The following is a 23474-nucleotide window of genomic DNA, read 5'->3' on the forward strand; positions in this document are numbered from 1 at the left end:
CTAGTCTGGAACTCTTGGCCTCAAGTGATCTGCCCACTTCGGCCTCCCAAAGTGCTGGTATTACAGGCATGAGCCACCACACCCAGCCGATAAATACCTGCTCTTTACTCTTATTAGTTGTAATATTTGCCAGTATACATGAAATCTTGGAAAGTCAGTTTGCTGCAAACATTGGGATAATAATTTCTATCCTCAGAGTGATTGGGAGATTTTAAAAGATTATATGTGTAAATTAAATTTAATATACAGTAAATTGTTATTTCTGTTCCTGCATAAGAAACAATGGAACAAGAATTTCTAATTAGGATCTTACAACTTTCATTAAAAGTCATTATTATTGTGAGTATCAAAAATGAATTGAAAGCAGTCATTATATCCCTATTCTGACCATCAATATAAATGTCCTCAAGTTTGTTTATAATCGATCTGAAATGACAAATTTCAGAGGACTTTATCAGGTTGAGTTTCTCTTATCAGTAACAGTTTTTGATTAAATAATTGCAAGTGCATTGCTCCAAATGGCTATTAAGAGAGACCTTACCCTGTGCTAATACTGCCTGATCACTGACAGGTTGAAATCAGACCATTCTATTCCCAGACTTTGGCAAACAACTACTATCTCATAATTGGGTTTGCAGAATTTAATTACAATTTAGACATGCAGAAAAAAGGTAAGGTTTTTATCCATATATGGTTACATAGTCTTCAGAAGTTCTCACCTACAAGTTGTCAAGTTCAGCCACGTAGTCTCTGGGGATTATTCATCTGCTTTCTGCTTGCCCTCATTCATGGCTAGTGGAATTCATGACTGGTAGAATGTATGACTTGTGAAATGTGCAGTGTGATCTTGGCTTAGTCAGAACTGGGTGAAGCTCCCTGGCTGATTGTGTCCCTTTTCAACTCCTATGTGCTAAAGACCTCTAAATCTGCCCACTTTCTTCATTCAGTGCCTTGGCCTGCTCATGTACCTTCAGCCTCTGTTGCCACAAAGGACCTGATGGCTGGCCCTCTACACCTCAATTTAGCATCCATGTCCCATGGTAACTCTGGGTAGTATGGGAGGACGAAAATGCCTCAAGCCTTTAATTGCTCACTGCACCTTCCAGCTGATGTTTCCATGCCCTAGTTGTTTAGGGGAAGCTAAAGAAAGTATCTTTCCAGAGTTAAAAATTAGGAGTGCAGCAAGAGTACCCTAAGTCCATACCTGTTAGCAGATGCCGTTGCTTAACACACAGGGCCCTGTGTGCTAGCATGAGACCCTTACTTATCAGCTTTTAGCAAGCTAATCCCATAGAAAGGAAAATCTGTGCATACACATCTGATTAGCTCTTTCTCCTTGTGCCTGTTACTTGTTCCATAATCCACAGGCACTGGAAACAGCCTGAGTTTTCTTTTACTTTCCCTATATCAAATCCTTCTATCTGACTATACAGCCAATTTAAATCCTTGGTATGTTAAATGAGAGCTAAAGGAATTTGGAAGATCCTTTTCCAGAAAAATAACATGACTTGAAAGGATATGTTTCTAAACTTAATCATCCAAAGCTGCACACTACCTGTATTTTTCTCTTTACATTTATCTTGTAATAGTCTTAATTTCCCCATCCTAAGTTTTTCTTCTATAAGATAGCTCTGGCAATTAAGGTAACATTAATAGTCATAAAAGCACAGTAAAAGAGAAATATTAATAATTGCTTTTAGACATTACCCACTAGTAAACATAGTAGATCTTGGTTTAATGAGAGGAGAGCTAGAACTCTTTTTTTTTAATTATTATTTTAATCTAGCAGGTCTAGCAAGGTTGGTTAATAGAAGAAACTACACAGAAATGTATAAACATAGGATATCATTTCTTTTCCTACTACAACATAAAATGTAGCATTTACTCTACAAACACTCTCGAGTGTCTACTATGATTCTGCCACTGTACTACCTGTTGGTGACACAGATATGCTTGATCTTGCCTTCCTGTGCAGAGCACTTGCAGTCTATTAAGAAGGAAAAGGCAGTCCAAAAACAATAAATATAAGTGCTTCTGTAGAATTCTTAAGTCAGTGTCATGCAAAGCACACTATGGAAGAACACTGTAAGTGCATTGTCTTAACTTTAGTGTCTTCCACTATACTTACTAAACTGCTTTAAATTCAATTCTGTTGAATTCATTTGAGTGCTCCCAAATGCGACTGTGCCAAGAAAAATTTCTCAGAATTGAATAGCAGATTACTAGGATCATCTCTTACCATTTCCAAGATTTTAAGGTTCTAGCCACCACTAATATATGAACAATATTTCATCTTTCTTCTTTATTGTATCATATTAATGAAATATCCCTTATTCTAAAACATCCAAATAAATTATTTTCCAAAAGTATATGGTTCTTGAATATGGTCACATCTATCTGTCTGAAATTTTTAGACTATAGTGCTATATTGTTGCTTGCCTGCTGTTGACTAAACTCAAAGAAAAGGAGGATTTCAAGGATTATTTACCTAGCATAAACCATTAAATGAATCAAAAGAGTCTCAGGAATCAGATTCACAGCAAGAAGAATCTGCCGTCCAGCAAGCAACTGATGAGCCTACCACATGGTATTAAAAACATACATATATTATTGAAATTAATAGAAGTGGATTACTCCCCAATCCTTTTCTCTAGAAAAAGTTTTACAAAACTAAGGCACATTCTTGCAAACTTTCATCCTCAGAGTCACAAGAATATTCCAAAATAAGAAATTTGCCTGGGATTCTATTTGTTTTCACACTTTCCTAATTAAAAACCTGTCCATGTACTGCAGTTAAATTTAGATGACAAACACTAGTCAAGGGTATTTTAAAGTTTTAATTTTCCAGTTTGTGGCTTTTGAATTTGGGTCTTAATACAGATGAAAGTTCTTTGGGGGCTTTACGATATAAGATTTCAGAACATTTTTCTTTCTTGAATTAGGGAAGAAAAAACAGTAAGGCAGCAGCAGTTTCCTGTTTCTTGTGCAGTAGCAAGTGATTGTTGCAAGTCCTTTTATTCCTAAATCTTCTGGTACAGAAATTTTGTAAGGAATAAAAATGAATCTAAATTGGCAGAACACAAAGTACATAATCATGGAACCTAGGCAGCTCCAGAGGCATGTGGCACTTCACAAAAAAATGTAATACTTTCAACATTCCACACTGTTGCTTCTCTGAGGAGAAAAGCTCGAAGCTCAAAGGAATTGCTTCAAGCTGAAACCAGGTGACAAACTATTGCATCTGAAGATACATAAGTACAGATAAATATGGTTTTCCCTAAAGCTATTACGTAAATTTGGAATCTAATAACTGGTAGTTTAAAGCAAAAAAGAATAATTCACTTGTTACTGGCAGGGATTCATTTTCCTGAGGTTTTTTTTTTTTTTCTTTTTTTCTCTTTGCCTAAGACTTTGTGGCACTTTAATAACTCCATTTCTCACTCCGTGTGGAGTGGTTCATGCCTGTAATCCCAGCACTTTGGGAGGACGAGGCGGGTGGATCACCTGAGCTTAAGAGTTTGAGACCAGCCTGGCCAACGCGGTAAACCCGGTCTCTACTAAAAATACAAAATTATCCAGTTGTGGTGGTATGTGCCTGTAGTTTGAGCTACTTGGGGACTGAGGCAGGAGAATCACTTGAACCTGAGAGGCGGAGGTTTCAGCAAGCTGTGATCATGCCACTGCGCTTCAGCCTGGGTGACAAGAGCAAAATTTCATCTCAAAAGTAATAATAAAAATAATAATTCTACTTCTCAAATTTCCACTCTACTTTTTAAATATCAATACAAAAGTTAATGTTAAATACCCCTAAAACATGTTATTGAATTGCTTTGATAATTAAGTATGGTCTTAAATATGATTGAATTTATCCACAATCCTTCTCATGTAGAATTTTCTTTCAAGATTTTATTTTTCAGAATTTCTTAATATAGCATATTTAGCAATAAGTAAATATGTGATATTTAAAATTTGGAAAGAAAGCTAAGTCCCAAAAAGTCTCATGTATGTCAGCCTCCCAAAGGAATTGGATCAATTAACTGCAGAAAATGTTTTTCTAGGGCTTACAATGATTAATATAACTGGTTAATTAAATGTTGTGAGTATATAAAATGAATGATTGGCCAAATCTCAAAGTGATTTGAGAAATCCAATTCCTTCCAGCACATTTACTTGTTAGCTGAGGATTTTTAAGAGTAAAGGATCTAGTATTCCTTTAGCAGTCTTACATTCTCATTCTACAATTACAAACAACAATACCAAGGCAGACAGATGCAGCAATCTGTCCAAACCTAAAAATCAAGAAAGACATAATAAATTTAGGATTCAAAATATTTGCCTCCCCAGGCATCTCTGGCTTTCACCTCTGTGACTCTCACTTCCTCTTACGGGGAGTGTGGAAGAATCTCCCCTCTTCTAAGCATGTCTCTGGAGATGCCACGATTTCTTTTCCCCACATCTCTGATTTCTATCCCCAGTGCCTCCAGGGTACAAGAGAGAAATGTGAATTATCCAAAATGCTCCTGAATGGAAACCAAAGTCATAGAAACCACAAGAAGATAAGGCAGCAAAACTGGAAGGAGTATAGGTTGGGAGAAGTGTCAGAGGGAAGCCATCACATTTTTTTTGTCTCTAGGGCTCATTCTTTCACCTTTTGTTCTTTGTTTTATCAACTCTCTTAGGATGTGAGTATCATGGAAAGCATAGGTAGGCTTGCTTTTCAGTTTCAGCTCTGCAACAGATTAACTGACTAACCTCAAGAAACCAATTTGCCTTTCTTGCTTTCCTTTTACATAGAGTGCATTAATAAAAATCACTGTTCACTTGACCTCACTGGATTTACAACCATGTACAATAAGCTTATGCAAAAGTTCAAGTATTTTGTAAGTGGGAAGTCTTGGTAGAGGTTCTTAATTTGAGAGCTGATGCCCATTACTCTTCAGGGCATTTCCCTCTACTAGGCAAAGCTGTTGAAAGAAACAAATTCAAGGTCAGAAGATCACTAAACAAAATAGCATCAAAACAAAGTGGGGAAAGATGGGCACAAAGTACCTGAGAAATGACCCATCTTACTTAGGAGGAGTGTTTCTAACTAACTCAAGAGTAGGTAATGAGTTTCCAGAATTAAAGTATTCTGTCTCTGAAAACTGGTGAATAAGAATTCAAATACTTGCCCTTTGGCTTTCTTTTCTGTGCACTTCATATAGATCACTAACCTCCTGGTAGCAAACTGCCAATCAGATCCACTGATTTTTATTACCAGTAATAAAAATATTTAAAAATCCACTGATTTTTATTATCCACTTACTACCAGTTACTACTAGTACTACTTATCACATATGTACTTAACACTAGTCATGTAGCCCAATACAGTATATTGTAGAAAATAGTTTTGATGTATTCAAGTAAAATTCCTCTGCCTGAAAATATATTCTGATGTATTAGAGACTTGAAAAATGTTACCACCTACACTATCTAGTACTATGAATTCCATCTGCAAAAGGATAACTTCATTATTATCTCCAGTTTCAGAGTCAACTTTTCCTGACTTTGTCCCCACCTTGCTGTGTCTACAAATGTTGATTATGAAGGATGAAAGAAAGTCTTCTTTCTTCCGACTGATTGAAATGTCAGAATGGTTGAGACTCATACAACTTTCTACTGCATAGGACAAAGCAATACATGACAGATGCTGTTAATAAACCCATGTGAGTGAGGCAGAGTCCCATATTCTCAACTATAGGAAATGTAAAGAGCCAAAAAAAATTGAGATGCAGCCGGCCGCGGTGGCTCATGCCTGTAATCCCAACACTTTGGTAGGCTGAGGCAGGTGGATCACCTAAGGTCAGGAGTTCGAGACCAGCATGACCAACAACATGGAGAAACCCTGTCTCTACTAAAAATACAAAATTAGCTAGGCATGGCAGCATGCACCTGTAATCCCAGCTACTTGGGAGCCTGAGGCAGGCGAATCACTTGAACCTGAAAGGCGGAGGTTGCCATAAGCCAAGATGGCACCATTGCACTCCAGCCTAAGCAACAAGAGTGAAACTCTGTCTCAAAAAAAATAGAAAATTGAGATGTACATTAATTAGTAAACTACCAAATTGCTATAGACTGAATATTTACGTCCTACCCAAATTCACATATTGACAACTAATCCCCAATGTTATGGTGTTTGTATGTGATCCCTTAAAGAGATGGTTAGATCATAAGGGTGGAGACTTCACAAATAGGATTAGTGCCCCTGATTAAAAAAAAAAAAATACCCAGATAGCTCCCATACCTTGACTACGATGTGAAAACACAGGAAGAAAATGATATTTATGAACCTGGAAGCAGGCCCTCACCAGACATCAAACAAAGTCAATGCCTTGATTTTGAACTTCCCAGCCTCCAGGACTGTGTAAAATAAATTTTTGTTGTTTACAAGCCACATAGTTTCTGTTATAATAGCCCATACTAACTAAAGCACAAAGGTACTGGCAGTTAAGTCCTCCTGCAGATCAAAAATCCTGTATGGCTGTTAGCGTGGTCACCGTATTGGCAGCACTCTGGGTACTACCATACTATTGGCAAGTTTTTCTACAATCCCCACGCAGTACCTGCTCTCTGCCATCTCTCTCCATCAGGGATATGGAAGGGACAGAAAAGGAGAGAGAGGCACTCAGTCATAGGAAAAGTCCTGGAGACTCCCTAATACTCTGTGGATTCACATTGAATTGGAGAAATAGTGTCGTTATGCTGCACTTTTGAGCACTTCTTTCTAAGAGGGATATACAGTTTCTTCTTGGCTCCGCTCTGCTTATGTATTACAATTGTTAAAGCCCAGCTGAAGTCTTACCTCCTCCCTGAGCACTTCTCTACACATTCTGTAAAATCCTGATTGGGCTCTTCTTTCAAATCCTGCAGCATATGTCCCCATATCCTAATTTAGGTCATAATTTCACTATCTTGAAACTTTCTCAATTTATATATATCTCTAACTTGACCAAAATAATTTGAATATAACATAATCTAATCTAGCTTCTCGCTACAGGAACATGATCAGCATTTGGGGCCAGACAATTCTTTGTTGTAGAAGCCTATCCTGTGCATTGTAGGATATTTAGGAGCATTCTTGGCCTATACTCACTAGATGCCAGTAGCACCTCCGGTAGTGACAATAAAAAATGTCTCCGGACATTGTTGAATATCCCCTAAGGGACAAAATTGTCCTTGGTTGAAAACTGCTGATTTACCCTGATGTTGAAATATTTTCTATGTTTATTATTACAACATAAATTTAGGTTTACACTTCATTTTTATCAACCATAATTTCCATACTAAAATAGTACAGGCTGACCATCTGCATGTATCTGAGGATGACCACAGCCTTTAGGGACCTGGAGCTTTAGAAATGAACACGAGAAGCCTGAGTCCAAATTTCCAAGAAATATTCAGGCTCTTCCTTCTCCCAGTAAAAATCCTAATGGCAAGAAAGACCAGCCAGAGATGATAAATCCCCTCACATTGAGGGTGGATGCCTGATCAACTTGGCTAAAGCTGCTTTGGCTTAAAAAGTCAGATAGATAAAGCCTTTGGAACTGTTGGGGACAAAAGCCTCCCCAGGATATTATTTAATATTACTGCTGGCTCCAGGGTGTTCTATTCCATAAGCACTCTGACCTCAGCTCCTGCTGCTGTCTTGTAGACATCTCTCTCCTACCCCCTACACACTCGAGTACAAGCTGGCCTCTGTCATCAGTTATGTAAGAACCTATTGTGACCTGAAGCTTAAGATGGGGTAGTCCTCAGTCAGTGGTAGTGTTGGCCGCCTGGCTCAGGTGGCTCAGTTATACTTTTCAGAATTAAATCCCCATAAAACCTAATACCAATTTAAATGGTGTATCAGTGACTGATGACTTGGCTAATGGATGAGTCCCAGGAAATTTGTTAGATCTTTTGTGATGACCATATGTCCCTGGTTGATCATTAAGGTCAGAGTCAGCAGGATATTTGCTTTATCCCACTCATGAGCTCCAGGCTCTTGGAGTCCCAGAATTTCTTTGCAGATTCTATTCATAGTACTCTTCTGTCTGGACTTAAAACTAAAGACATATCTGTTCATTCCTATTCCTGAACACCCTTAAGAAAGTAGGTCAGTTTGCTGTGTTTTAATTGTAAAGCGTCTTTTGAGTCTTTATAAAAGAAGCCGAGTAAGTGCTTGTTGTTGTCAGGGTAATTATTTTCTAAGGAGTGCATACACTCTGACTTTGCCAATGAAATCACTCTACAAGACACATAATTTAAACCACCATTTTATCTTATTTGTTAAATTAAGTAACAGAAGAAAAGCTAGCCTTTAAAGAAGTCTGGAAAAGAAAAGCCAGAGCTTCTACTGTAATTCCTATTAATGAAAATTTGCTTAACATTATTTTTCCTTTCAAATTATTGTTGTTACATTAAAATAGATGCATACATGAATGTAGAATGCTGGGTGATAATATAAAGCATATATACTTTTTAAAATTTTTATTTTAGGTTTCAGGGTACACATGAAGGTTTGTTACATAGGTAAATGCACATCATAGGGGTTTGTTGTACATATTATTTCATCACCCAGATATTAAGTTCAATACCTAATAAATATCTTTTCTGTTCCTCTCCCAATGTTTTGTGCATTTACTTTTTGATAATGTCATTGTCTTTTCATAAAAGAAAAAAATATTAAAAACTATACTTAGGATATAACAATGCTTCCCCAACTCTAACTTAACGTTTTTGCTGGTCATTTTCACATGGTCATATGTGTCCAAGCCAGGAACTACACAGAGTGTTTCTTTAGAATGGCAGATTTGCTCCACATGGCCCATTTTAAGTAGATTCCATCTAGCAGAGAATAGACCAATTGGTATATTTCATGACATTAGAGATTTCCTTAAAGAACAATGCAAGAAAGAGAAGGAAAAACAAACAGACGAATGTATTGATTTGCTTGACCCAAATTATCTAGAGAAAGTCGCTGCCTGGATGGCTTAATAAACCGCACAATTGAAAAGACCAGTTAACAGCTTTTAATCTTATGAAAATTTCTGGTGTAGCAGACAAATATGGAAAGAAAGGGATTTTGAATTACCCACCAAGATTTTCTTCTTTTATTTTAGAAGTCTCTTAGGGCTTTGTATATCCTAGATTATAGCTGTTTCTTTGTGCCAAGCCTCACTCACTCTTCCAATGATGAGGTTTTGGATATGCTACCCTAAAATAGTTTAAGTTGAAGGAATTTGAGAAAACCACAAGGTAGGAAGTTCATTCTCATCTTAATCTACACTCTTCTTGTGAAACAGGTCATAACACCTAGGAAGCTTTTTCTGACCTTCCCCTAAAGCAAGTCATAAGACCCTCTTGTGAGAGATGCTGTCTCCATATCCAGAGGAAAGAAACATCCTTATCTCTGAAGATGAAGGGACACAGAAAGAAATCTGAACATACCAGACCTTTCTAAATTTCCCCTAGTTTCCATTAGATTACATTCCCTTTATCCTGTCAAATTTCTTCATGGTAGTCTACTCTTAAAACCGTCAATAAAATACAGTCATGTTTAACTGTTGCTTTGAGTCTTTTTTCCTTATGAAGGTTCCTGTATCACATACTAATTATATTAAATAAATCTGTACCCTATTATCTTGCCAATCTGTCTGTTATAGGGGCCTCGGCTATGAACATAGGATAGGTGAGGGAAAGATTTTTATTCTGTCCTACAGTGGCATTCATCTACCTTGAAGGAAAATTGCCTACAAAAGTTTTAAAGCAGTTCGTCAGTTACATGTTCATGCCACGCCCACTGAGCTAATAGAAAGTGATTAGAAGTAGTATGGCTGGTTTGAAAACAAGGACTTTTTAAACCTTGGGAGTGTTGGGTTAAGGCACACCATACGTCCATCTCAGCCAGCAGGAACAAATGTTGAAGGGAATAATTTAGACTATTTTGTAATAACTCAGGTTTAGAGAAGAAGCAAACATTTTTGGTCATTTCGTAAATATTTTATTATTTGGAAACTTCATGGGCAAAATACAAGCAACATGATCTTGCTTGAACAGAAGGCTCAATAACCAACCTTTGAGGTCTTCATTGTGAAGAGCAAAAAGGCACAGGTTTATGGGCCTTCTATTTAGTTAACAGGTATCAACAAAGGTGATTACTTTTCATGTACTATAACTCCTTTACATAAGACAAGAAATGTGTCACCATTTATAGTGTTTATGTGTGATAATCTGTACTAAGGGCTTTAAGTCTATTAAAACTAGGAGCTGTATTAAAAAGCGTCTCTCTAGAGTTGCCAGGTAAAGTGTTAGATTTGAATTTCAAATGAATATTCAACACTTTTTATATAAGTATATCCAAAATTTTGTCTGGGACATACTTATACTGAGAAAAAAAACCATTGTTTATCTGAAATTCAAATTTAACTGAGTAATCCATAGTCTTAATTGCTAAATCTAACAACTCTAAATCTTAGCTCTTATGGGTTAAACTCAAAATATGGAAGATTGGGTTCATAGTCATTCAGCAATAGAAACCAGACTTTCCAAGTACACAGATAATGGATTGATTGATCAGTCACATTAACCAAGTGCACAAAAGTCTATTCACTTACAGTTAAAAAAAAACGACAGGTTGTTAAACACCCAGGTTAGCATGACAGGCCCACACAATCTCTGTAAGCACATCTACATCACATCGAGGTCAGGTAAAATTGGTTTTCAAGCACAAGAAGCTCATTGGAATGTGTGAGTGTTCTATGATTTAAGACTAAAACAGGTTAAAGTGTTCAGCCCACAGTTGGGAACTTGGCAATGTGAGCTTAATATTTTTAAAAATCTACTGGCTCAAAGTTCCTGTTGCCCAAAAGAACCCAGATGGGTTCTGTTAATATTTGTCTCTGTGACTCTTTTTCCTAAGCTCCCATGGGCTGTCCAACCCCCTACCTTGGAATGACACACATCCTTCCGTTAGCTGTATTAATAGCTCCAGTCATATTACGTCAACTCTGCTGCTAGAAGAAGAGACTGTTTTTATCCATTATGTGATGATTTTAAAGTTTAACTCTCAAAAGGCAATCATATTGCTTTCACTTCCACATTCTTAAATAACATTTCTAACATTTCACTGTACTCCTCATGTATTTACTGTACTGACTAGAAAGGTAGATTTGCTATAATACTGTTTTCTCTAAATAAGGAAAATGCTGATAATCTTTTGCTTTGAGCCAAGTGTTTATCTGTATCTCATTTAATGCTCACTAAAAATCTTGGGAGGAACAGAGCACAGTTATAGAGTAGCAGAACAGTGTCTAAATATAGGTCTGTCTTGGAATCTACTATATTACTAAAGCACTAGTTCCCACTTTTAAGTAAAATGTTTACTATGGATTATCATGTAAAAGAAAAAAAAAAAAAAAACAAAGCTAGATGAATTCAGTTTCTCCTGTGGCTGAACTATTCTAGGAGATATAAACCATGGCTAGTGACCACTATGATACTATAAAGAAATGAGTACCAGCTTTGGAGTTCTAAATATCTGGCTTAGTAGCATACCTCCAACACTGGGGTAAGGGTAGGAGCCCAAAGAGATCAATCTGGAAATTGTTATAGGCTAAATTGTGTCCCTGAATAAAATGCATAATTTGACGTCCTAACTCTTAGCAGCACAGAATGTGACTGTATTTGGAGATAGAGTCTTTAAAAAGGTAATTAAGTTAAGACGAAATTATTCATGTGGGCTCTAATCTAATATAATTGGTGTCCTTTCAAGAAAAGGAAATTAAGACAACCAATTGAAATCCTAAGGAAGGCCTCAGAAGAAATAAACCCTGCCAACACCTTGATCTCAGACATTTGAGCTTTAGAATGGTGAGAAAATAACTGTCTGTTGTTAAACCCACCCAAACTGTGGTACTTTTTTATGGAAGCCCTAGCAAACATATTCCTTAACAGCTTAGATCCTGGGTTTATTTTATTTTATTCTTTTTTAAAGTTCTAGGATACATGTGCAGAACGTGCAGGTTTGTTACATAGGTATAAACATGCCATGGTGATTTGCTCTACCCACCATCCCATCATCTAAATTAGGTATTTCTCCTAATGTTATCCCTCCCCTATTCCCCTATCCTACAACAGGTCCTGGTGTATGATGTTCCCCTTCCTGTGTTCATGTGTTCTCACTGTTCAACTGCCACTTATAAGTGAGAACATGCAGTGTTTGCTTTTCTGTTCCTGTGTCGGTTTGCTGAGAATAATGGTTTCCAGTTTCATCCATGTCCCTGCAAAGGACATGAACTCATCTTTTTTATGGTTGCATAGTATTCCATGTATATATGTGCCATATTTTCTTTATCCAGTCTATCATTGATGGGCATTTGGGTTGGTTCCAAGTCTTTGCTATTGTTAAAAGTGCTGCAATAAACATATGTGGGTATGTATCTTTATAGTAGAATTATTCATAATCCTTTGGTTATATACCCAGTAATGGGATTGCTGGGTCAACTGGTATTTCTGCTTCTAGATCCTTGAGGAGTCACCACACTGTCTTCCACAATGGTTGAACTAATTTACACTCCCATCAACAGTGTAAAAGCTTTCCTATTTCTCCACATCCTCTCCAGCATCTGTTGTATTCTAATTTTTTAATGATTGCCATTCTAACTGGCATGAGATGGTATCTCAATGTGTTTTAATTTGCATTTCTCTAATGATCAGTGATGATGAGGTTTTTTTTCATGTTTTTTGGCCACATAAATGTCTTCTTTTGAGAAGCGTTTGTTCATATTCTTTGCCCACTTTTTGATGGAATTGTTTGTTTCCTGTAAATTTGTTTAAGTTCCTTACAGATTCTGGATATTAGCCCTTTGTAAGATTGATAGATTGTAAAAATTTTCTCCCATTCTATAGGTTGCCTGTTCATTCTGATGATAGTTTCTTTTGCTGTGCAGAGCTCATTAGTTTAATTAGATCCCATTTGTCAATTTTGGATTTTGTTGCCATTGCTTTTGGTATTTTAGTCATAAAGTCTTTGCCCATGTCTATGTCCTAAATGGTATTGCCTAGGTTTTCAAAGGGCATAATCCCCATGGGTTTGATGTGATCATTAAATAATTAAGTGCCTAGCATGATGCTTTGAAAAATGAAGTTGCTCAAGGAATATAAGGACTATCTTTTTCACTTAAGTTCACAACATAAACTAGCATATTTATTAATTATCCTTGGCAAATTCATTAAGGATCTGTTATGTGCAAATACACAAATCAATATCACATTCCTAGTGATTTTTTTCTGATGGAAGATAGGAGGACAGTATTTATTACCCCCAACGAGTGCTTTATACACTGTATTTTGTTGATTCTGCAATGTATATTTTAAAGCACCCTTTTTATTTTAGAACAGTTTTAGATTTGCAGAAAAATTGCAAAGATAGTGCAGAGTTCCCATATCCCCCAAGCCGCATTTTGCCTATTATTAACAGCTTACATTAGTGTGGTACATTGGTTACAATTAATAATTAACAATGATACATTATTAACTAAAGTTCATACTTTATTCAGATTTCCTATTTACCTAATGCCATCTTTCTCCTCCAGAATCCCATGCAGCATACCGTATTACATTTAGTGATCCTGTATCCTTAGGCTTTTCTTGACTGTTAGTTTCTCAGGCTTTCCTTGTCTTTGATGACCTTGAGACTTTTGAGTACTAGTCAGGTATATTGTAAGAGGCTCTTCTATTGGGATTTATTGCTGCTTTCTTAACCACAGAGATAAAGTGTCATTTTCATCACAACATATTAAGTGTATGTACTATCAATATGATGTATCACTGTTGATACTGACTTTAATTACCTGGCTGAGGTAGTGTTTGTCAAGTTTCTCTACTACAAAGTTTTTTACTCCTTTCCACGCAGTACTTCTTAGAAGGAAGTCTACATGCACAGTCCACACTTAAGAAGTTGAGAGAGGTTGAGGCGGGTGGATCACTTACGGCCAGGAGTTCAAGACCAGCCTGGCCAAAATGGTGAAACTCCATCTTTCCTAAAACTACAAAAATTAGCTGGGCATGGTATTGTTCACCTGTGATCCCAGCTACTCAGGAGGCCAAAGCAGGAGAATCGTTTGAACTTGGGAGGCAGAGTCTGCAGTAAGCCAAGATTGTGACACTGCACTCCAGTAACCTGGGTGACAAAGTGAGACTCGGTCTCAGAAAAAAACAAAAACCAAAAAACGAAACAAACAAACAAAACTGTAGAGAGTTATGTGCTACCTCCTTGATGGCAGAGTACTTACATAAATTGGAATTTTCCTGCAAGACCGATTTCTCTATTCTCTTCCATTTATTTATTCAATCATTTATGTAAGGATGGACTTAAGGATATTTATTTTATACTTTGGGCCATGATACAGCATCATTAAGTCAGTGCAAAAGTTATTAGGGTTTTTGTCATTGAAAATAATGGCAAAAACTGCAATATCAATGGCAAAAACCACAATAACTTTTGCACCAACATAATACATTATTTTGTTGCTCAAATTGTTATGGTTTTGACCATTGTTGTTATTTTGTTTCCTGACCAATATTTCTTTATCACCTATTAGTCCTTTACATACTATATTTTGTTCATTCTATAATTCCCTTTTTTTATGTCTGAAATTTACATAGTAACATACTATAATTAAAATTACTATGTTATTAATTAAAATTCTTGTTCCTTAGTCACATGTAAAATAATAGTGTGTGCCTTTCAATAAATGGCATCTTAGATTCAATGAATGTCAGAAATTGCTAAACAATAAGAAATACCTTTCTAGGATAATGTATTCAATTCTTAGCACTCTTGCCCTATCAAACTTTGACATTTTATAGAGAAAATTTCCTTCAGAGATTGTCATTGTTGATCTTTTGGATTTATAGTAGACATGTTGCTTTTTCTCTCTGTTGATCATTTGAACACATATACATTGATCTACTGAAACAATTTATGTTCAGGCATAAGAATATCAGCAGTGGTCACTGCCTTACTCTGTTGGCTAATTCAGTGATTTAGGTGCTCTTACCTTCGTACGGTCATCCATTTTAGGCCATCCATTGACAGGCAAATTGTATATGATTGTATAAGTAGGACATATTTTATAATTCTAATCTCTTCCATTTTAGTAATAATTTCTGTGTGGATGGGGGGTTTCAGTTTGCTTATTACAGGATTTTATTTCATATCACTTACAAATGAGAAGATGTATTATTATACCTGGCTTAACAGCTGAAGTCAATTATTTTAAATCCTTTTTTTCATTTATGAATATAGTTACAGAGCACCATTATGTGTCCAGTCCGAGGCTCCTAGGTCTCTGTGTTTGGTCTTTAAGCAGCAAATGTAAACTTTACTAATATTTAGAGATTGTCTGAGGAACATTTATTTAATGACACTTCATATTTTTAATATGTTCCCTCTGAAAATTGTAGAAAATATCAATGGGTAAATTTTTGAATAGCCAATTTTAGTCTTTCTTAAATAGCTTCCAAGCAGAATGTATTCCAAGATCAAGTAAACTGACTTCTGCAAAGCAGTTAGTCTTATCAGTAGCTCTATGAAGTAAAATATCAATCTTCACATTATATATAGGAAATTGAGGTTCCAAGAGATTAAGTATGACTTAGTGACAAACCAGTAATCAATATGTCCATCAGTGATACATTAATAAAGCCCTCACTTTGGGAGCCTGAGCAAGCCGATCACTTGGGGGGTCAGGAGTTCAAGACCAGCCTGGCCAACATGGTGAAACCCCATCTCTACGAAACTACACATATTAGCCAGGCATGGTAGCATATGCCTGTAATCCCAGCTATGAAGGAGCCTGAGGCAGGAAAATCCCTTGAACCTGGAAGGTGGAGGTTGCAGTGTGATGCGATTGTGCCACTGCACTCCAGCCTGGGGAACACACCAAGACTATCTAAAAAAACAAACAAACAAACAAACAAAAACCACTCACAAACCAGGCCATAGGACATATGCCAGTATGCTATTTATTCACCAGAAATGTTGTTAACTTAGCATATAAGCAAATAGATCACACAGTAGGTCTGATGCTTTTATAATGGCAAAGAGGATGCATTCTTTTACACAGTGCTAATGTTTGCCATTAAACAGGTTTTTAAAAAAATTATTATTATACTTTAAGTTCTGGAGTACATGTGCATATCTTGCAGGTTTGTTGCATAGATATACACATGCCATGATGGTTTGCTGCATCCATCCCCCTGTCATCTACATTAGGTATTTCTCCTAATGTTAGCCCTCCCCAAACTCCCAACCCCTGCTATCCCTCCCCTAGTCCCCCCCATCCCCCGACAGGCCCAGGTGTGTGATGTTCCCCTCCCTGTGTCCATGTGTTCTCATTGATCAACACCCACTTATGAGTGAGAACATGCAGTGTTTGGTCAATCAAACATGTTTAGAAACTCTTCTGATGAAACCTAGTAGCTACTAAAGAGTTGTTCTTCAAGCATTCATAACAAAAGTATACAAAAATGGAAATCTTTAAAAAAAAAGACAGCATCAACATTTAATCATATGATGCTTTTGTGAAAATATGATATGATAAAGGAAAACAAAATTTCAATCTTCTGTAATGATTAGATCTTTTCATTGAGCAACAAAATACATTTTTAGTACTTAAATAGCAAATTAAATTTCCAAAGCACTTTATATTCATTAATTAATCCTCCAAAATCCCAACAAGAGAGATGGTTTGGGTAATTTCCAATAACGTTAGTTGGCTACAAATATAGGGATAAGAAGCATAGATGAAGGTAATTTGGCTAATGCAAGGAATAATGAGAGCCATAAAATACACACCTGATAGGACAATAGTCTCTTATTATCATCCATTTTTCTTCCATGTTAGAGTCTCCCATATGGCACATGGTAGAAGATAGTTCTACCAGAAGTCATTTTGCATGCTACATTTCTCAGTTACCATAAAATACATGAAAATTTCAGTCAACTCCATGTCCTCAAAAAATTATCATACAGAATATGTAGGATACGAAATTGATTCCAATAATATAAGCAGAAATCAATGTTACCCAGGAATGTACCCAGGATTCTAGGTTATTTTCTTCTGACAATCTTAGCTGGCTCTTAATGATTTTTGCTGGCCCAGTTGCATTTTGTATGTGATACTGATTTAGATCAATGTTACTCTACTACTATGTATAAGGTCCAAAGATGTTCAATATGTTTATAACTGGCAAATTCTATGGTGCGTATGCAGTAGTGACTGATAGCATCCCACAGAATAAAGAGAGAAATTTCAGTCTGTAGGAGATTTTGAAAACCAAGGATTAGTAAGAGCTTACATCTTTATTGATGTAGGTCTCAATTCAGTTTTTATTCCATTTATTTAAGGAAATACTAAAATTAAAAACATACCTGAGACAGTTTTTATGAATAACATATGCTCTTAGACAAAATTCTGGGCTAATTATTCAGCACAATATTTATACATAACCTCCACTCTCTATGTGTATTTAAGATAGTACATTTTGGTTGGGCGTGGTGGCTTATGCCTGTAATCCTAGCACTTTGGGAGGACGAGGCAGGTGGACTGACTGAGCTCAGGAGTTCAAGACTAGCCTGGGCAACATGGTGAAAAATCCATCTCTACTAAAATACAAAAGAAATTAGCCAGTGTGGTGGCGTGTGCCTGTAGTCCCAGCTACTCCAGACGCTGAGGCAGGAAAATTGTACTACTACACCCCAACCTGGATGACAGAGTGAGACTCCATCTCTATGAAAAAAAAAAAAAAAAAAAAAAAAAAAAAGGAAAAAAAGATAGTGCATTTTGAAACTGCTCTAATAAGCATTTTGGTAATAAAGAGCAAGTTATTATTAGAGGTGAAGGTATATTGTCTGTGAATATTTGTATTCTTGTCTTTGGAGGAACATCCTTTAAATTAGTGAAAAGTACAGAATTCTGTGTATACATTGTAAGTTTCTTGATATAGAAAGTTGATACTCCTTCAGGAAAAAACAAATCCTATTTTGCTGTAATCATTATTAACTGACAGATTTTTGCTCTCTGGATGAGCCACTAGAGGCATTTATGAGGAATTTTTAAACTGACCTCTGCCTAGGAATCACCTAAAATGCTAGGTAAAAAAAATCTGATTCAAGAGCAAAATGGTATAGCCACTTTGAAAAACAATTTGACAGCTTCTCATAAAGTTAGACATAAACTTTTTGTATGACCCAGCAAACCCACTCCTGGGTATTTACATGGAGAAATGAAAATTAATAGTCTCAAAAAAACCCGTATGGAAATGTATATAGCAGCTTTATTCACAATTGTCCAAACCTGGGAACAAAGCAAATGTGCTATAATGGATGAATGCATCAAACAACCCTGCTCCATCCCCACAGTGGAGTCCTCCTCAGTAAACAAGGGAGAGGCACCATGGATACATGCAACAGCTTGGATAAATCTCAAAAGCATCACAAGGAGATGAAGCCAGTTCTGAAATGTAAGATGTCATATGTTTCTGTTTATTTATATTCTTCACAAAAACTATAGTAATGGAGAACAGAGCAGTAGCTATAGGAGTTAGTTTTGGGGATGTGATCATAAAGGGATAACATGAGGAATCTTTGGAGGAGTGAAGAAACTGCTTTGCATCCTGATTCTGGTGGTGGTTCCATGAATCTGTACATGTGTTAAACCTCTTAGAACTTTATACCTCCCCAAATCAATGTTACTACATATTAACAAATAAAATGCAAAGCTGTCACACTCAAAGTATTTGACTCAGTAGGCCTGAAGCAGAGCTTGGGAATCTGAATTTTAACACCATAATTACAGGTGCATATTCAAGTGCTTATGGCAAAGGTGATTCATACTTTAAGAAACATCATTTTAGAAGAAAATGAGTTTGACTGAAAGTTAGAAGATTAAAGTATAGAATGATGCCAATTAATAGCTGTGTGACTTTGGGTACTGTTATCACTTGAATTGTGACCCCTTCCCAAATATGTCCTCAACCCCAGTAACTTATAATGTGACCTTATTTGGAGTTGGGTCTTTACAGAGGTAATCAAGTTAAAATAATGTCATTAGGTTGGGCCTTCATCCAGTATAACCGGTGTTCTTAAAAAAAAAAAAAACACGTGGACACAGAGACATGCACACAGGAAGAACACGTGAACATTGCGTCTGATACTGGGTTGAAGCATCTAGACGCCAACGAATGCCAAAGATGGCTAGCGAACTGCCAGAAGCTGGGGAAGAAGCATAGAACAGATTCTATCTCTCAGCTCACAAAAAGAACCAACACTCAGGGCCCTTAATTTCAGACTTCTAGACTCCAGAACTGTGAGACAATAAGTTTAAACCAACCAGTCTGCAATACTTTAATATGGCAGCCCCAGGACACAAAGGCACTTCACTTAAACTCTCTAACCTTCAGTCTCATTTATAAAATGAAAATAACAACTTTCTTATCGATCTCAGGAATTGTTGAAATTAAGTGAGATAATACCTATGCACTAGTTAAGAACTGAGTTGAGAAATCACAAATACCAGTGATGTAAGCAATATAAGACTGGTTTCCCTCTTCCAGAACAAAGATACACTGAGTAGGTAGGCCCAGATTTGTGTGATGGTTTGATATTATCAAGAACTAAAGCCGCTTCTAGTTTTTTATTCTTTCATCCTTAGCTTACGAAACTTGTCCTCATACTGGCAATATGGATGCTGAATTCCAGCAAATACATCATAGTCCCTTGTAAAAGGAAAAGGGCAAATAGCAAAAGGAAAAAGAGTAAAAACAAGTAACATCTTTGTCCTTCAGAAAACTTCCAGAGTCCCACTCAGTAACTTCCAATCACATCAGTTCTATTTTATTGGCTGGTACTGACTTAGCTTCAAGGAATTCTGGGTAATTTGTTATAGCTGATAAGATTGAAACCTCACCCATTCCTAAGTTTTAGTTTTCTTAGTAAAGAAAGAGTGAATGCATATCAGAAGAGAAAAGTATTTACAGAAAAGCATTCTGTAAATTACATCACATTCCTCAATTGGAATACAGTATTATTATTTCTTTCAGTATGAGCCTTTAAAAACATATCTGTAGACTAGGCATAGTAGTGCACGCCTATAGTTCCATCCTCAGGAGGCTGAGGTGAGAAAAATCGCTTGAGCCCAGAAGTGGCCAAGTGAGAGTCTGCCCAATGGGTCCAGAGGCTGCCATGAGTCGTGACTCCACCTCTGCATTTCAGCCTGGGTGACAGAGTAAACTCCGTCTCAAAAACAAGCAAACTAAAATACTCTAATTATAATGAGAAAAAAAAAATCTCATTTGAGGACATGTTGTTTACAATGTCAAATGCTATACTTACCCTCTAAACAAGTCATTCTCAAATTTTTTCTTTTCAGGACACTTTTATACTTTTAACACTATTAAAGAACACAAAGGGTTTTTGTTTATATATGTTATATTTCTTGATATATATACCATTTTAGAGATTAGACTATTAGATTAAACATGAATATGTACCATAGTAGAGATTAAAAGTGAGTGATTTCACATACAGATTTCTTAATTCATTTAAAACAATAAACTTATTACATATTAACATAAATATATTTTTATGAAAATTAACTATATTTTCAAAAATAAGCTAGCGAGAAGAGTGGCACTGTTTTACATTTTTCCTAATCTCTTTCATGCCTGGCTTAACAGAAGACAGTTGGATTCTCATAACTGATCCTTAATTAAATCTAATGTGGTATGTTGTTTTGGTTAAAGTTCCTGAAGAAAATCTGACTTCACAGAGATATATAGTCAAAAAAAGGAAAATAATTTTAAAAGCCTTTTCAAATAATCATGGATATCCTTCATTAATACTACATCAAAACTTATTAGGTAATAATTTCTTAAAGATTACTTGCAATGTGGAATCTAAAATCATTACAATCAACTTTCACACTCTATTACATTAAAATTGAGCAGTCTACCTTTCACTTTGAATGGATCTTTTACTCATGTGTGATTTTGACTTCATAAAATCCTGAAAAGGTCTCAGAAACCCACAGGGGTCCACAGACTTTGAAAATGATTGCTTTAAATAAATCATTAGGATTATTCACTTTGAAGTTTGGGTTGTTCTAAATCTGCAATTAACAGAGTTTTAGACATGGAAAAAGTTTAAATTGGCCATGCAGAATTCTCATTTTATAGATAAAAATACAGGAATCAAGAGGCTTTATCCTGATTACAATGGCAGTTTATTCATTCATTCAAGTATCTACCAAGCACCATTATGTGCAAAGCTAGAAACAGAAACCAGCTCCTCACCCAATGTTCTTTCTATTAATACATATTGCATATGCTCTGCTATCATTTATATCTGAGGGGCCTTAACTTTTGCATTTATTATTCCTCTTTAACTTTCTTCCTTGTGTTTTTTTATGATAAAGACAAACAAATTGGTGCCTTATGACAAAATGCAACTTATAGCTTTTCTTGTTCTTAAATTCCCAGTAGTAATTTTACATGTAATAGGAACATTTTTGGGAAATTGGGTATTAGGATTTGAAAGGCTGTGGCAGGCATGTATTTCTCATTGAATCTCCATATAGTCCTCTTAATTTCCCAGCCACTATGAAGTTAGGGTTGTTATTAATATATGAGGCAGACAAGACGTTTGCCACTTCAAGACCAATGCATTTGAAAGCTGGTGCACTAGAATAATCTCACTCTCTTTTCTCCCACCTTGACAGACATGGAGGTCTCAAAATGAGATGTTAAGCCACAGTTTGAAAAACAAAATCTGGATTTTTTAAGTTACTACATACAGGAACCTGATTTAGGAATACTACAGACTTTGAATGAGAAATAACTTTTGTTCTATTTAGCCACTGATCATTTATTTATTACTATAACACCGCCCAGCCTTTCCTGACTAATATAAGGGCAGAACTAGGAAGATTAATTCAACATGATTAGAAATAATAAAATGCATTAATTAAATGTTTTGAGCCTGATAACAGTTCTAATTCTCTGTATAGCTGTTTTCTATTTTCTTCTGGGGGAAGGAGGTAAAGAAGATGAATTAAAAATCAGGAGATTGTACTTTCTACAATGAATGAGGTGAAGCAATAATAACCACCACTTAGGCTTAAAAATAAACAAGAAATTAATGAAAATCAGGTAGGTTTATAAAAACACAGATTGAATTTAAAACTCTCACTTGATCATTTAATAATGTAAGGATTCTAAATTCTCATTAATGGACTCAAGTTCATGATGAGATATTAGTTAACCATATTAGGAACAAAACAAAACAATAAGCAAAACCTGCTGGCTAGAATCAGAGCCATAGCTTCCCTCATGAAATTTTGTCTCTCAACATCTGACAAAGGAAAAATCATTTTTGTGTTCTTTTGTGAAAGAGGAATTTGTGTTATTTGGGCTTTGAACTCTAGCTGAATGAGTCTCTTCAACAAGCAGGAAGATAACTGATGTTCATTGAATGAATGCTTTTACTCATGAGAGCATTCTGAGGGTAATGAAGTCATGCAGACTTTCAAACTGAGTTACTAAAATGTGCTGTATTTTGAGTCCTTCTGTGTAAAATGTTAGTAATAGTTTAAAATTCCAGTTTTTTATATATTAGTTTTTATTTGCTCTCATAACAATTACCACAATCTTTGCAGCTTAAAAACACAAATTTACAGCCAGGTATGGTGGGTCATGCCTGTAATCCCATCTTAGCCTGCCAAAGTAATCCCAGCACTTTGGGAGGCTGAGGTGGGCAGATCACAAGGTCAGGAGATCAAGGCCATCCTGGCCAACAAGGTAAAAATGTGTCTTTACTAAAAATAAATAAATAAATAAAAATTAGCGGGGTATGGTGGGGTGTCCTGTAATACCAGCTATCCAAGAGGATGAGACACGAAAATCACTCGAACCCAGGAGATGGAGGTTGGATTGAGCCAAGATTGTGCCACTGCACTCCAGCCTGGCGACAGAGTGAGACTCCCATTTCAAAAACCAACCAAACAAACAAAAATTACTATCTTATAGTTTTATAGGTTGGAAGTCTGCCATTGGGCTAAATTTTAGGGATCAGCAGGCCTCATTCCTTTTTGGAGGCTCTAGTGGACAATTATTTGCCTTTTCTAGCTTCTAGAAGCTACTGACATTTCTCAGCCCATGATCTCCTCTCTCCATTTTCAGAGCCAACAGGTTTGTATCTCTCCAACTCTTCTTCTGTAGTCATGGCTCCCTCTGACTACAGAGGAGCCATGGAAAAAGCAGAGGAAAGAGGTCCTCTGCTTTTAAGAATTTATGGGTTAGATTAGGTCCACCTGCATACTTCCAAATAATGTTCCCATTTCAAAGTCTTTAACTTTAATCACATCTACAAAGTGTTTTTTGTCATGTAGGGA

The sequence above is a fragment of the Sapajus apella genome, unplaced genomic scaffold, assembly GCF_009761245.1.
Source record: "Sapajus apella isolate SASKATOON/1434 unplaced genomic scaffold, GSC_monkey_1.0 scaffold6, whole genome shotgun sequence".
Lineage (NCBI taxonomy): Eukaryota > Metazoa > Chordata > Mammalia > Primates > Cebidae > Sapajus > Sapajus apella.